Source organism: Myotis brandtii, unplaced genomic scaffold (assembly GCF_000412655.1).
Source record: "Myotis brandtii unplaced genomic scaffold, ASM41265v1 scaffold483, whole genome shotgun sequence".
Lineage (NCBI taxonomy): Eukaryota > Metazoa > Chordata > Mammalia > Chiroptera > Vespertilionidae > Myotis > Myotis brandtii.
In genome coordinates, this window is record NW_005368456.1 from 616,773 (window position 1) to 633,104 (window position 16,332).

Genomic DNA, 16,332 nt, shown 5'->3' on the forward strand with positions numbered 1-16,332 from the left:
TATATATATGATTTGTATTGATTTCAGAGAGGAAGGGAAAGGGAGAGAGAGAGATAGAAATATCAATGATGGGAGAGAATCATTGATTGGCTGCCTCCTGCATGTCCCACACTGCGGGTAGAGCCCACAAACTGGGCTGTGCCCAGACCAGGAATTGAACCTGTGACCTCCTGGTCCACAAGTTGATGCTCAACCACTGAACCATGCCAGCTGGGCTACAGTATGGACTTTTTAATTGCTTTGTTGTTGCTTTGAGCCAAAGTGGATATTACTGAGATCATAAGTTCAATTTTTCTTCTTCCCTGAAGAAATACCTCTTACAGCATTTTTAAAATATTTTAATGACCCAAGATTTACAAATTAAAGATTTCACATAAAAATCTGACAAAGAATTCCCATGTGGCAATAATTGATTAGCACCAGACAAGCTTCCCCCTCTTTCAGTGAGAGCTCTCTCAAGCTTTCCATGGCCTGCACCACACCCTGCAGCTCTCTCCCCAAAACAGACGCGGAGACTGTGGCTGAAGACCAGTCCCATTTCATCAGTTCAGCTGCACTGTTATCTTTTCCATAGTAAAGAGGAAAACAAAATTTTTCCTGTATCTAAGACTCAAAAGTGAAAAAAGAAAAGCTAGATAAATGGACTTTGTATTTTTTTTAAGGCAATAGAAGAATTTATTTGTTGAAGTCAAGGATATTTCTGTGTATTAACTTTGCAAATGCAGTGTGTTCACACTTTTACATAACTCACATGGATGGCCCTGTGGATGGATGACGTATCATGTCCTGGGCATTGAAATAGGACCTTAGCAAATACTAGTTCCTTTTATCCCACAACTCTGTGAGGTACTTTCCATTATCACCATTCTCGAGGATGAGGAAACCGAACCTTGAAAAGGATAAGCAATGGTCTTGGGTCACATGAATAATAAATGGCAAAGTTAGGTATGGAACCAAAGCTATCTGACATCAAAGTTGAAATTTGTTCCATCACACTATGCTCCCTCCACCCAGAGACCTAGTTAATTTAATTTAACTATTGAAGAGAACAGCAACTAGATGGGAAAATTCTTGGAAAGAATACCATTAGTTTAGAACAGTATAGGACAAGCCCTCAAATAACACGATTTCCTTCAATGCCATTTCCTTTTAACCTTGATATGTTGTAGGAATTTAATTCTTGTTTATATCAATTAGCCTAAGGTAAAATTGGTTTCATTATATGTTGTTTTGCTTAAAACCACAGTACTTATCGATGACAAGTAAGTGGGGACTTACTGTATATATCTCTCTCTGGCCAATGTACCTGCTGACCATTACACAAATAATGAAGGACCTATCCCAATAACTTCTGGCAGCTGTGTCTTTCAGACTTTATGAAACCTGCTCCTCTTTTCCTTTTGTCCCATGTAAAGATAGCTCTACTCTTAAATCTATAGTCAAACAGGTTGCACAAAGAAGAAAACATTACTGTGTACATGTGTGCATGTGTGTTGTAATGTGTTGACAAAGATGAAAACCAATAGCTGAAATGGAAGACCAAGACATATTCAGGCTCATCTCAAACATGTCTCTTTGCTGAAAGATGTCTCTTTCATCTTGTCAGAATTAACCTGCCTCTGGAGTCTAATACAGGTTATTTGTATCTATCTTAGATTTCTCCATCACATTATGCTTATGTGTTGTGTGTCAACACCCCAACCAAAGTAGAATTCCCTGCAAGAACTATCTTGCATTCGTTCTTATATGCTCACCCCAATGCTAAGCACAAAACAAAGCATAAAGTCAGAGGCAAAATAAGAGTAAATTAAGTGAATAAGAGAAGATAAGATTAACCATTTTCTAACCATGTTTCTTTAAGCAAATGTATATTTAGTATTAGTACTAACGGAGCTAGGCTTTGTGGGGATACAGAGATTAAATTTTTTAAAGCTTTGATTCAAGCTGCTCACCATCTACTGAAAGAAACAAATGCACACATAAAACCATAACACAGGAGAAATAAAAATTAAGCCTCCTAAGAGAAATAAAGAAAAAAAGTCTGGTAATGAGAAAAATGTGCCAGATATGAAATTTCTCAGGATTTTGCTATAATCTTTATTTTAAGTCAGGGGTCCTCAAACTTTTTAAACAGGGGGCCAGTTCACTGTCCCTCAGACCATTGGAGGGCCGGACTATAGTTTAAAAAAAAAAAAAACTATGAACAAATTCCTATGCACACTGCACATATCTTATTTTGAAGTAAAAAAACAAAACAGGAACAAATACAATATTCGTATTTGCATGTGGCCCGCGGGCCATAGTTTGAGGACCCCTGTTTTAAGTGGTTAGTTAAAATACATCTACCCAAATACATATGCAATTTCTTTGATAATTTACTGACATTTCTTTTTTGAAGTTGCTGACATTTAACAATCAAAAGAGCTGTTAAGAAAGGTCTCAGTCATAATGGGGAATGCAACTATTTTTTTTTTTTAAGGGAGTGTAAGAGAAAGCATCTTTGTCTTTCAGCAATTTGGGAAAAGCTTGACTTTTCTGACAATGTAACTATAAAGAAACCTGAGTCAAACGCATAAGAAAGCACAAAATGCTCAAGATATTTTAAGTCTGCAATTATTTGCTGAACACATGCTAACTGCCAGGAAATATGTTAAGCTCTCCAGGGAAACAGAGCTCAGTCTTTATTTGGGGTAACAGTGGGGAACTTGTTCAGAAGATATTAGGATATAATTTCATGATAAGCAGCATAGAAAAGGTATAGGCAAAGATTATGAGATTCAAGGAAAGAAATTATGTAAATTAGAAACTTTATTGATAAATGAGGCATGGCACTATGCAATGAAAACTAAAAACTAAATTGAGTACCTTGGCATTTGCAATATATTCCTAGTTCTGCCAATAATTTGGTGACAGAACTTAAGCAAGTCACTGCCTACAATTCAGATTTGTTTTCTTCATCCTTAAAAAGGAGACATATGGACCAGCCAGCATGGCTCAGTGGTTGAAGGTCGACCTCTGAACCAGGAGGTCATGGTTTTGATTCCAGGTCAGGGCACATGCCTGGGTTGCAGGCTTGATCTCCAGTGTGGGGTGTGCAGGAGGCAGCCAATCAGTGATCCTCTCATTGATGTTTCTATTTCTCTATCCCTTTCCCTTCCTCTCTGAAATAAAAAAAATATATTTTTAAAAATATTTTACACATGGCCTTACCAGTGGTCAGTCTATAAATCCACTACCTTCTGACTGGACTTGCAGCAAGAGAAAGCAAGTTTTCTACTATGTCATTTCAATCCATTTGCCCTCTTAGATGTTTGTCAACTGAGAGATCCAAAAGCAATAAATCTAGTAGCTACACACAATGTGATATTTTCATCATAATTTACACAACTGACTAACATGCCATTTCATCACAAAGGCTAAAGTACTCCTACAGGGACATAGAAAGGCAGGCTGATGAGTAGGGTGGATTTCCATCAGGGCTCCCTGTCCATTCTGTGTCATACAGAATATGGGCATTTTTAGGACCAGCTGCCATAGCCAATACTGGTTCTGTTGGGTAAATACTTTATTTCTCATCAGAAATTACCCTAGTATATCTTTCCAGTGTCATCTCTCACTACTACTTCCTTTCAAATCTTTATTTTATAAACTAGTATTAGCCAAACTATCTTTCCTGAAACAGAACCTCCACAGAGGGTGCTGGAAATCTGTATTATTAACAGCAAGTGTTTTCAATAATCAAACAAGTCAGGGAAATCCTACTAGAGAACAACTGAACTATGCACTATTCACTGGAAATGTCCTGCTTCTTGTCTCTTTTATGTGTGTCTTCTGACTGCATTATGTTTCTTCCATCTCTGGCTGGTGACATTCACTTACCTATCTCTCAGCATCCAGTTAAAATGCCACCTGACTTCACTCTCAAACATATATTTCTTATCTTCTCTATAGGATTATGAGATCTCAGAGAGCACTGAAGGAGTCTGATTCATTAGTTCATTGATTCAACAAATATGTATGGAGTATCTACCCTATGCCAGGCAGTGCTGTAGGCATTGGTTACATAGCAATGAAAAAAACTAAGTTCACCACTTTCATGAACATTCTAGTACAGGTGTTGGCAAATTGTGGCTCACAGATCAAATCTTGCTCACTGCATGTGTCTGTAAAAAAAATTATTGAAATAGACACAATCAATTGTTTACATATTGTCTATGACAGAGTTGAGTATTTTACATATTGTCTCACAGAATGACAGCTGTGACAGAGACAACATGGACCACAAAGGCAAAATGTTTACCACTTGTCCCTTTACAGAAGAGTTTGCCGACCCCTGTTCTTATATACTCTCCCCACATAACACAGTGCCTGGTAGACAATAGGCAGTTAATATATACTTAAAGCCCAGATGGTGTAGCTGAGCATCAATCTATGAACTAGGAGGTCATGGTTCGATTCCCAGTCAGGGCACATGCCCGGATTGTGGGCTCGATCCCCAGTGTGGGGACTGCAGGAGGAAGGAGGCAGCCGATCCATGATTCTCTTTCCTCATTGATGTTTCTATCTCTCTCTTCCTCTCCCTTCCTCTCTGAAATCAATAAATATATATTTTTAAAAGAAAAATATATACATAAAGAATAAAATAAAGATGGAAATTAAGAATAGAATCACATAAGGCAAGTCCCATGGCAGAACCTCATTTACCCAGTCTCCATCTTTGGCATCTATTATGCCAAAACTAATTTCCACCCAGGATAACACATTATTAGCAATGCTACAGCTTACAACAATAAAAAGGGAGGTTGTGGCAAGCTTTCAAACCTATGGAAAAGTTAAGAACTAAATAAATTACTGTGTATTCAAAAGTCATTACTATTTCAGGCTCATTTGTGATCCTAACAGCTGGCCTGGCAAAACATATTACAATAGCTGTCTTTTCTGGCTTTCAGAGCTTACAAACGTTTGGAGAGAGTTGTTATGTATTTCACTGGTTTGTTTACCTTCATAAGATGCATCTAGTGGAGGGGACCTTTGCGTCATTTGGATCAAGCTGACTAATGAGACTCAGGTTAAGTCAAACACAAACACACAGTTGCACAGGAGGAAAACCTCTTTCTGTCAAATACCAAAGTCCAGCTCATAGATTCAAAGTAATATCCATAGCCTAAGAACTGTCTTCTTTATCAAGGCCACGTGCAAACCCTCTCATCTTTCGAGAAAAGAACTGATAACTGTGCTCTTTGCAGGATCCTTTTCAGAATCTGAGTAACTATAAAATTCAAAGTGGAGAAGAGAGACCCAGTTGAGGGTTTACAAGCCCTGTGCACAGTGTCAGTACAGTTTACTGCAAAGAGTAACCATTTTAGAGTCAAACAAGTCTTGATTCCACAAGAGCTGTGCCACTCTTTAACCATGTAAACATGGGCAAGTCACTTAGCTTCTTTGAGCCTCTGCCTCCTATCTGCAGAAAGTGAATAATATAAGACACCTCAAAGAATCAGAATTCGTTCTCAGAATCAGAAGAAAAGAGGTTTTCAGTAACAGTTGGTTTCATTCCTTCCATTTTATCCAAAAACAAGTGCAACACAGGTCCCCACATCTCAAAAATACCTTCGTATGATATATCTGAATTCCCTGAAAATGTTACAGTATATTTTTAAGTCAATAAATTTAGAAAGATTTCATTTGTACATCTTTGATTCTTCCTTAGCCCAAACTGAAGAAAATTATTTCCCTTCTCAATTTACTACTCAGAAGCTATATAATAGCTCTTGTTTATTCTATCTCCAGGTGGTTGATTTCTAAGAAAACATTGGTTGAAACAACAGTCCTCAAAATGCATTATATTCAGAACATCCTAAAGAGGCATCATAGAATGGAAAGTCAGGCTGGTTCTAAACATCCCTCTTGGTTTCAAAGTGAAACAAAAATGGTCAAGTTCCAGTCATTTTCACTTTCTCGTTCTTGTGCCCTTGGCCACTATGATTCCCTTTTTAAAATGCAATAAAGAAACTAATATGCTCCCATTAAAATAGTCTTCATTCACTTTACAGGTAGATTGGATAGGTGAATGGACGGATATGGATGACAGATGAAGATTTAGAGAGGTAAATGAGAAGGGCAGGTAAGAATGGCCAGAGGAGGATGACTAGAGAGATGGGTGGAAGGATAGATGGGTGGAAGTATGAACAAATAGAGGGATGGGACCTAAGCAAATGTAGCTGACAAGATGCTAAGCAGACATGCAGAAATGCATAGAGAGGCAAAAACATAAATCCATGATGAAAAGATCAACCTCAGGACTGAAATACTAGCACAATTCCCTCTCCTAAATTACTGTTCCTTAAATCTCCATTTTTTAAAAATGCCCAAAGGTCTCTCTTCATCATTATGTCAACACATCCAAATATGTGGTAACTACAGTATTATGTATGTCCCCAGCAATGGAAAAGACCCTTTGGGCAAAACAACTTTACCACATCCTCCTAATAAGAGAAAATTAAAAGCTTTCCAGAAGGCATAAGGCAACTTATCTAATGCAGTACAGTCATGAGACTACCCATACTATTTTTCAATGTTTCTCTAATTAGTGTTATGTTAATTAAGAGAACTTGGCCCAATGTATTTTTTACAGTCAGAATTTTCTCTAAATTAACAATTCTATAGGACTAACTTTACCTTAGGACTGAGAACTTAACTAAAAGTGCTACATTCCAGTCTAATACATATTAATTCAAATGAAATAAAATGTCAAATTCCTCTACTACAAAAACAATGTCAAGTGCCCCTTTTTTGTGTGAAAGCAAGATCCCTTCTTGGTAAACAGCACTTAATAATGAAAACAATGGTCAAATATATCACAATGCATCCAAATACATAACATAATGCAACATTATGCAGTGATTAAAATGTATACTTTTAAATAATGTTTAATAACATGGAAAATAATTACAATATAATACTGTATAAAAAAATGTAAAACTAGATTTGTATAAGGACCACACAGTCCCCTTCTAAAAAAGAATAAAGTGGTTATATGTGTAAAATTGCAACAGTGTTTATCTCTGGATGATGGGTTATGGGTGTTTTAATTTGCCTCTTCATTTTTTGTGGTTTTTTTTGTTTGCTTGTTTGATTGTTTTTGCATTTTAACCCTCTGAAATAGATGTACATAACTTTTATAATTGAAAAACAAAGTTTTATTTTAGGAAAAAGACTAGGACCTGTGTTAAGACAATAAATATGAAGGGTTTTTGTTTTGTTTTTCCATGTACGGAATATTTTCATATTCAGTAACTCATCTGATCCATTCAACAACTCAGAGAGATGGGTTCGAGGATCCCCACCGACAGCCAAGCAGTCAAGATCCTACAGCAAAATAGGATAGAGAGGCCCTGACTCAAGGTTCCCTGGTACCCTACTGCCTTCCCTACAATGTCCATTCATTCATCTCAGGAAAAAAAAATTGTTTTTTTTAGATGTGTGTGTGTGTGTTTTTCCCTAAAGGGGTTCAAAAACTCTTTTGCTTTCTTTCTACCTCAAAGTACCAACAACACACATTTTTAGAAGAAAAAAAAAAGCCTGCACATATAAGCCTACCTGGGCCCCTTGACACCTCGCCCACAGTGGGAGGGGAAGACTCTGTTCAAGAATAACATTTCCTATGGTTGCTATTTCCATAAAAGTATAAAGCCAATTATCCTACGGGACCAGTTAAACCTATTAAGGGGATGTCCAGGCACAACTTAAAAAAAGACACAGTCTGATCTAGATAAGGAAATCAGAGATTAAGATTCGAAAGCTGCTTAAGATGGCAGAATGCGGAGGGAGGTTTAGAGTCAGCATAGATGAAGCACCACAGCTCAAAGGCAGCTGGTCTTGGGATGAGTCACCAGTGCTGCCCTGTGCCTCCCTCCCCAGCCATCAGACAGGTTTTTCCATCAGACTTTACTGATGACATGCTCCCCAGTAAGGTGGTAAGATCAATTCCGCAGTTTTAAAATAGGAAAGATATGACTGAGAAGTCATAACACTGATTCCACAGAGTACACTCAAAAAAGCCCAGGGAGAGTTGCAATGACGGTAGAAGGAACACGCCTCCATTTCACCTCTGCCAGTGAGCAAACTGTCGCAGTCTGTATGTTCTAACTTTTTACAAAAGAGTGAACTGCCTGACAACATGTGGTTCATTACCAAAGGTATAAGACATAGTCATTATGTAGGGAATATATACAGGAAAAGTGTGGACCTGCTTAGGGTCTGGGGGCAAGAAGAGAAGTTGGGTCTTTGTGGAAAGGTTGGAACCTACTGAATAAGATAGAACCTGATAACAGACCTAAACTTTAGTGGGGCTGAGTTAAGAACCCCTGCCCTTACTCCCTCTCCTGTGGAAACTTCTAGAACAGAACCTACAGCATGTATGTGTAGGAACAACAAAAGTATTGCTGGGCAAAATAAACACTCATTATAGGAATGAGCCTGGGGCATAAAAAAAAAAGCAGATGGTAAGGACACTGAGTCTTTGTTCCCTCATAGCATCATCCAGCTTCCTCTCCAACTGAGACCACACCCTTCTGAGACCTACTCACTCTCTTTTCATACCCTGGGTGTGTCTTTTTCATCCAGGAATCAACGGATTAAATGTCTTTTTTGAAAAGTCTTTAGGTACCACAAACCATAAGTAAACTGATACCAGTAGATTTTTAAGCAGGGGCGTCCATCATAATTACCTACAAAGGTTTTCAAGATGCAAAAGCCCAGGCCCACAACCAAAGATTTAGGGATGCAGACTGAAATCTGAATTCTGGTGCAACAATTGCTGTTTGAAGCCATCATCAACATGGGTAATCAAAAGAATCAAAGAAAAGAAAAGCAATGAAGTATCTGGGCTAGTGTTTCCAGGAGGATCAAGAGGGCAGTAAGTAACCTGTGTTCATGGTAGACAACAGGAACAGAAGACTGGAGAATGACCAGGGTAACAGAGAGGTGTTTCCAAGGCAACAAGAAAAGAGCAGTGTGATCGGTCAAAGGTCTCCAGAAAAGACAAACTACTTAGGGGCCCTGGAGTGTGGTAAACAGAGAAATTCTGGCAGGATTTGGGTTTACAGAGATGGGCTTGCACAATGTATTCACCTTAAGAAAGCTAATTAATCAATCTATACAATATATTCAGCTTATTATCTTGAAAAGATGACACTAAGTGAAAGTAGATGAGCATGCCCTCTGCATGTTGTTGAAAGAACAATAGGCTCTGGAGAAACCCTGAATTGGAAGGAATTTGTGAAAGGCCCCAAATAAAAGATGTATGGTGCCTCACGGCTACTATAGTTCTATTTCAGATCTTTCAGCCGAAACAAGGAAGTGCACATCCCTGATTCCTTTGAATGTCAAAATCAAGTCCAATTCAGTTATCTTGTGAAAACCCATAAGCAAATCTTACTTACTTCAATATGAAATCCCCAATATAAAATGAAGGATTAAGCTGGCTAATCAAACTGTCTTTGGATAATGATCTTTAAGTTTGCTACTGTTTCTTCTTCTATAAAATGGGAATAACAGACTTTCCTCAGCCATATCTAATAATAAATAATATTCTGGGGAGTTGTTAAGTAATGAAATACCTAGTTCTAATTGCTAATGAACTACTGACTAACATTTTTTTAAAATATATTTCTTTATTGATTTCAGAGAGGAAGGGGAGGGAGGGAGAAAGAGAAACATCAATGATGAGAGAGAATCATTGATCAGCTGCCTCCTGCACGCCCCCTATTGGGGATCGAGCCTACAACCCTGGCATGTGCCCTTGGCCAGAATCGAACCGGGACCCTTCAGTCCATAGGCCAACACTGTATCCATTGAGCCAAACAGGCTAGGGCCTAACTGACATTTTTAAAATCTAACATATATTCCTTTGTTTTCTGTAAGCAGCACATAGTTCCTAACTATATCATTAGTCTATTCCAGTGGTCGGCAAACTGCGGCTCGCGAGCCACATGCGGCTCTTTGGCCCCTTGAGTGTGGCCACGATGTTTCAATCGCACTGTAGGTGCGCACCCGCACGTGGTATTTTGTGGAAGAGCCACACTCAAGGGGCCGCAGTTTGCCGACCACTGGTCTATTCAATTCCTTATTTGCAAGAATTCCTTCTGGTTTATCCAAAATTCAAAAGATGACATTTATTCAACTGGACTCTCCCACCTCTGCTATCACTATGGAACTCATGCCTTTACACCACGGATTTCTTTATCCTGTTGCATTCTCTAAACAGAAGTCTGGGAGAGAAGCAGAGTCTGAAATTCACGTGAGATGTCCAAACCCCTCAGTGTTCAACTGTGAAATGGAGACTGATTCTTGCACCACAGTCCTTAACAGGCCCTGTTTACTCCAGTTGGAATTATTTAGTGTGTCCCTCAATTGGTATTTCCTAAGTGGATTAACCAGCCTGAATGAATTACATCCTTCCCTGCTCAGCACACTGTCCCTCACTTCCACAATATGGCCCTGTTCTACCTTCCAGCCTCCTATTTTTTCCCTAAAGGTACCCTATTGGGATCTGAGTGAGAAATGGGGGCAAGGCTCCTCATAGTGGCAGACATTTCATTTCTACCTTGCTTTCTGCCTTTTCATCTTGCTCTCCCTCCACCTGTCTCATCCACAGAGGAGGAGGAGGTGAGTTACCCAATTATTGAATTTGGAGAAGGAACTAGGCCTGTGCAACACAGCCCCTTCCTTCCAGCCTTGGGAGTTACTGAGGCTGAATGCATATATGCCCTGCTGCTCACTGTAAAGAGTTTTACAGGCACAGTCTCCTATGAGGAAGTTGTCACAAGTAGAGTAAATGACTATTCAGGAATGCTGTGTTAGCAAGCCCACTGAGCTAACAGATTTAAAGTCCACTCCCACTCCCGGGAGCAGGCTGGAAGAGGTTAATGGAGGGAAAAGGAGGACCTATGTAATATTTTCAAAAACAATAATACTTTCAACTTAAAAATAAGTAAGTAAATAAATAAACAAACAAACACATACATAAATAAAATAAAGTCTATTCTATCACCTACCTTTACCTCCACCTGCCTGGCTGCAGTGTTACTTTCAACTGATTTCTAGATGGGTACCATGGAATGGGAGGCAGAACAGCAAACAGAGCTAAGACTGCAGTCTGGGAGCCAAGGCAGAGGCTAAGTTCAGTCTCCATTAGCCCCTCAAGCCCAGACATTGTCTATTCTAACCACACTAAAAGTACCTACCTTGTGCATGGGTATGTGTGGGCCTTTGCCTTCACCCTCAAGCTACTTTCCCAAACCCTTAGCTCATTCCCCCTACCCTGACTTCCCTAGCCAAGATCACCCAGCCCTCCCAGATGCCTCCAACACAGGGATCTCTACATTCCCTGGATCCTCACAGCTCATTCTCTCTTCCAAGCTTTTGGTCCTTATCATTCTGTAATTACAGACATTTTTTAAGTATAAGACAAATATTTAGGAGAGTCTAAGTTCCTTTGTTGTCAAGGACTGAGCCCCATTCATCCCCATACTCTCTTCCCAGCCCTCCTCCATGGGCACAAGTTAACTGACATTGACTGGGAATGTCTATGCTCCAGGCAAGAAACTATCTTGTTTAATCCTCCCTAGGAAGTAGGTACAGTTACCACCCTCTGAAAGGAACAGGGTCTGTCTTCAGAAAGGCTCTCCATTCCAAGATCTTGTTGTCTCTGGTGTAACTATGGGGATGCTTGTGGACTTGAGGCAAAGAGCAGATGAGGATGGGAAGTGAGACTCAGGAGAGTTAAGTTTAGTTCACAACAGAGGGTTCCACCTTCACTGCCTTGACCTTCACTTACACTGCCCCTGGGTTTAAGGAGAAAAAGAATTCCCACTTAAAAAAAAAAAAAAGGAAGATGAAGAAAATAAAAGTCCACATGGGCACTGCTCCATGAAAGGCCTAATTACTCAATATGAACAAGTCTCCCCATTCCCAATCCTTGCTCTAAAAACAAGGACCTGGATAACTGTGGTTTTGTCAGCAGATGAATAATAAGCCCCGAGGATTGCTAGAATTACAAGGCCCAGACCAGATCCACTCAAATATAGCTGGAAGCTTTCTAGTAACTCTAACCGTGCATGGGGAATGAGCTGCTCAGAGAAGTGAGTCACTTACTGGAATCCGCGCTGCCTGCATTACTCAGCTGATATTAATACACCCACTTGTTCATTAAAGTTTAATTGGAGTTCATGTGAATTGGTTTCACCGGATACTTAATCAAAGAGAAATGTTTGTGTAGGAACTGTTCACATAAAAAGCTCAAAAGCACGACATTCCTTCAGCCTCTACACACTTCCACACAAGTTAGTCAAAGAGGGTGGGACAATGATCATGAAGGAGGAGGGGGAAAGCTGTCCAGAAAAACACAAAACAGGAGAAAATGAAAAATCCTGTGTGCAGCACTAGCCCCAGTTCCCTAATTCATCAGCTATAGCCTAAAATCAGCCAGGACTCCAAGGCCAACTCCTAAATAGGAACTTGTTCCTCTCTGGCGTTCGCTAGCAAAGCTGCAGGCCTCCTTTTGCCCTGGGCACCTGTCTTCCAGACGTACATCTTTATTTTTAAAATGGGTGGATAAAGGAATTAACCGTCATTCAACATAATCACACATTCCTCTTGTATTGACAAGCAAACCAGGAACACAACTCTAAGCTCCTATTTACGCAATCAGGGCTGTCAGTACCCTGTTATTTCTTATTGAGTATCTCACTGATCAACATTTCTGGAAGTACAAATTTTAAAGCTCTTGAAAATAACTGTGCATGAAGTTGGGTGGAAATAGATGTCAAGTTTGGTAGCTCTGGTTGTGTTATCAGGTTTTCCTTAGGCCTGGTCATCATTGTTAAGTACGCATGACTTCTTGGCCCAAAACAAGCCAAATGAATTATGTTATAAACTGTTTGACCCCTCAGAGCTTATAGACTGAAATGCACTCACTTTTAACTAGCTTTATTAAGATAAAATCATACAGCATACAATTCACCCATATAAAGTCTAAAATTTAGTCATAGTATATTCACAGAGTTGTGCAAATATTGCCACAATCTAATGTACTAGTAAGAACTTTTCATCATACCCAGAAGACACCCATACCCTTTAGCAGTAAGTCCCTATCCCCCACCCCAGCCCTACCAGCAACCACAAATCCACTTTCTGTCTCTATAGACGTATGGATTTGCCTACTGAGGACATTTCATATAAATGGAATCATATAAGATGTTGTCTTTTCTGACAGGCTTCTTTCACTTACATAATATGTTAAAGATTCATTCATGTGGTAGCATATATCAGTACTTTATTCCTTTTTATTGCTGAATAATATTCTTTGTGGGGGTGTCACATTTTCCTTATCTGCTCAGCAATCTGCCTTTTAAAAATACGTAGACTCCCATCTACCAAAGAATAGCAAAGCACTTTGCATTCAGCTCCACAGATAATTTGCTTATACCCTCAATGGTCCATTCATGACTATCCCATTACAATTGTGAAGAAAGTGAGGCAATGATAGGGAATTTTCAAATGTGAGAGGAGGGAGCAGAGCCTGTGTTTTGAAGCTATTCTAAAGTCAAATCCCATCGGGATGATCCATGCATGCCTTGTTTCACAGTATATGCAGTGCTCTCCCTGACATGATATAGCTGAACTGTGGCTGCCCAAGGAAGGAGCTGTGGTGTCTCATCTCTGACTTCCCAAGGTGCCAAGCGTGCTGGGAATGCACTGAAGAAGCAACCCTTGCAGCCATCTCTCTCTCAAGGAAAACCATCTCTTTCTGCTTCTTAAGAAATGATCCAACTACTTAGTTAAAAGCACCTACTATATACCAGGCACCATCATGGTGATTAATAAGATAGGATGCCTGCCCTACAGGAGTTCAAATGTAGCAGAAGACACCAAACCAACACACACAATACACACCAATGCCAGAAGAAAAAGAATTAAGAATGTGACAGAAACTCAGAGAAGGGACTCTTCAGCCATGCTAGTGATTTCATTCTGGCCTTGTTTGTAGGGTGAATGCTAATTATTACATGAGAAACGTAGAGGGAACATGGACATAGCTATCTGTGTCCTGAAAAGGTACAAGCTGATCTGTATCTGAGGCATAAATCAGGGCCAATTTCAGCACCCACGTCAATAATATCACCAGATGATGTAGATCGAAAAAGAAACCATCAAAGATGGAAAGTCAAGGGGGTCATCTGTCCAAACCGAAACACTTTCTGCCTCCTTCTAAAGCAGCCTGTTCAAGACACTGTCAGCAAACTGGTGATTCACTCAAAAGGAGTCATCTAAGAAACCATGTGGTGCGAATAAAAGAAATAGACTTCCAAAACACATGTGACCTTACCCACATGCCAGTACATTAAGCTAATAATACATCAGTGGGCTTATTTGGTGCCGTGTGACTAAGGGGATCCAAGACATTTGCCAAAGAGAACTCAGTCCTTCCCACCTCCAGCAAGCACAGTGTTGACTCTCAGTCATAAGAAGCTCAAAAGCATCTTCCATTCCTCTGTTCTGTATTCTGAGTACACACCCGAGCTTCCAGATAAGGGCACCTTGCAATCAGAACTAGAGGTCCAACTCATGCTTCTGGTTGTTGGAGTATAAGGACGTATAACCCCCCCCCCCCCTTGGATCCAACTCATGGAACAGATTCGTTTTTCATGCAAACCAATTGACACACTTAATGAGAACTTCTTTCACTTAAGATCTCTACCAGCATGAAACCCTCTATAATATACTCATCTAGCCTGCACATCAGTACAAGTGTTCCTCTTCAGATTTCTACAGCAAGTTCGCACATCCTGTTTCCTAATGACCTCATGCAAAAAAGGAATTTTGTGTTCACCTTTCTTATTCATTAAAGCAAGTTTCAGGAAATACTTTGACATTTAATGTTGAAAAACACAATCTGGGTTAACAGAAAGCCCTAGACATTCATTGCTGTTTATATTGGGGGGAGCAGAGGGGAAGGAACAAGTTTATATCAAATTATAGTTAACTTTTGAACCTGTGGAAAGTAAAGGTAAGTGTCTTTGAGATTTATTACAACTTTATGTAACCTGGGTAGTGCTTGGTAAGAATGAGCTCATTACACTCAAATCAGGTGGCAAAGCAGAAAGCACCCAGAGTTAAAGGTTCAGGGTCTGCAACCATCACTGCTTTAAGAAACTCACTCTATCTCTCTGAGCCTCAGTTACATAGTCTCTAAAAGGGAAATAATAAGCCCTGCCTTGACTACCTCATAGGGAGAGCATAAGATGCACATAAAAAAAAAGTGTATTTAAGTGCTTTGAAAACCACCAAGCCCCATGTACAATGTAAGGTATTATCGTAATGTCTTTTCCTATAAAGACATGTTCAAATGACATGAACAAACACTTTACCTTTCTGTTTCTATTTTGAATAAGCCAAAGAAACACCCCCAAAATCAACACTACCAATTCCAGGAAGCTACACACACACACACACACACACACATACACACACACACACAACACGCCTTGTAAAGATAATTGTTGTTTAGGACAATAAGCCCAAGATCTTGAAAAATATTCCAGCTTATCCTCAGCAGCACAACTTTAAAATTAAATATCTCTAAGTGCATTCTTCTTTGTTGAAAGTGTGTGAAATATATGTTAGAGTATATCACCTTTCAGATAATGGTATGCCAAGTGCCCACCCACCTCCTTCTGGTGCAGGGGAAACAGTCCCAGGCAGAGATGGCCCTAGTGTACCAAAGCCTTCTAGAGAGAAGGAAAATGGGAGACAGATCTGAGGAGAGGTCCCAGGCACATGCAGACTGAGGAGACAAAATGAGGATGGTACAAAAAAATTACAGCCTATAGGCCAACCTTGACCAGCAAACTTCACCCTCAGTAGCCACCTGGCACCTCTCTATGAACAAGCTCATCAAGGATGTGGATGCCTTCCCCTCCCCAAACACACCCCATCCTCTGCAGTTCACTCTCTCACTATCCCCTGCAGATGAGTAAGGGTCGAGGATAGAGAAGCCAGGAACGTTTCCAAGGTCATCAGTGGCTGTGTAAATGCAACTTTCATGTGCAAGGCTAAACTGGTTTGCTGTCCTTGAATGAACAAGCCAGCGTCCTAAAACAGTCCTGCCTGTTCACTTTCTATCTGCTCCCCTTCCTCACTGTAGTACACAGAACAATGAGAGCTAACACACTGCTGTCGGGCACTGTTACTAGTAAACGTGCTGTACATACACTTTTAACATAACTTATCTTTTCACAAATTTTACCCTTACAATGACCCTATGAGGTA

General features: G+C 39.9%; 1 protein-coding gene across 7 annotated transcripts in view; it reads right to left on the reverse strand.

The window, feature by feature from the left end:
- LPP (LIM domain containing preferred translocation partner in lipoma) overlaps nucleotides 1–16,332 on the reverse strand; it is a 698,664-nt gene that overhangs the window by 531,172 nt on the left and 151,160 nt on the right. The window lies entirely within an intron of this gene.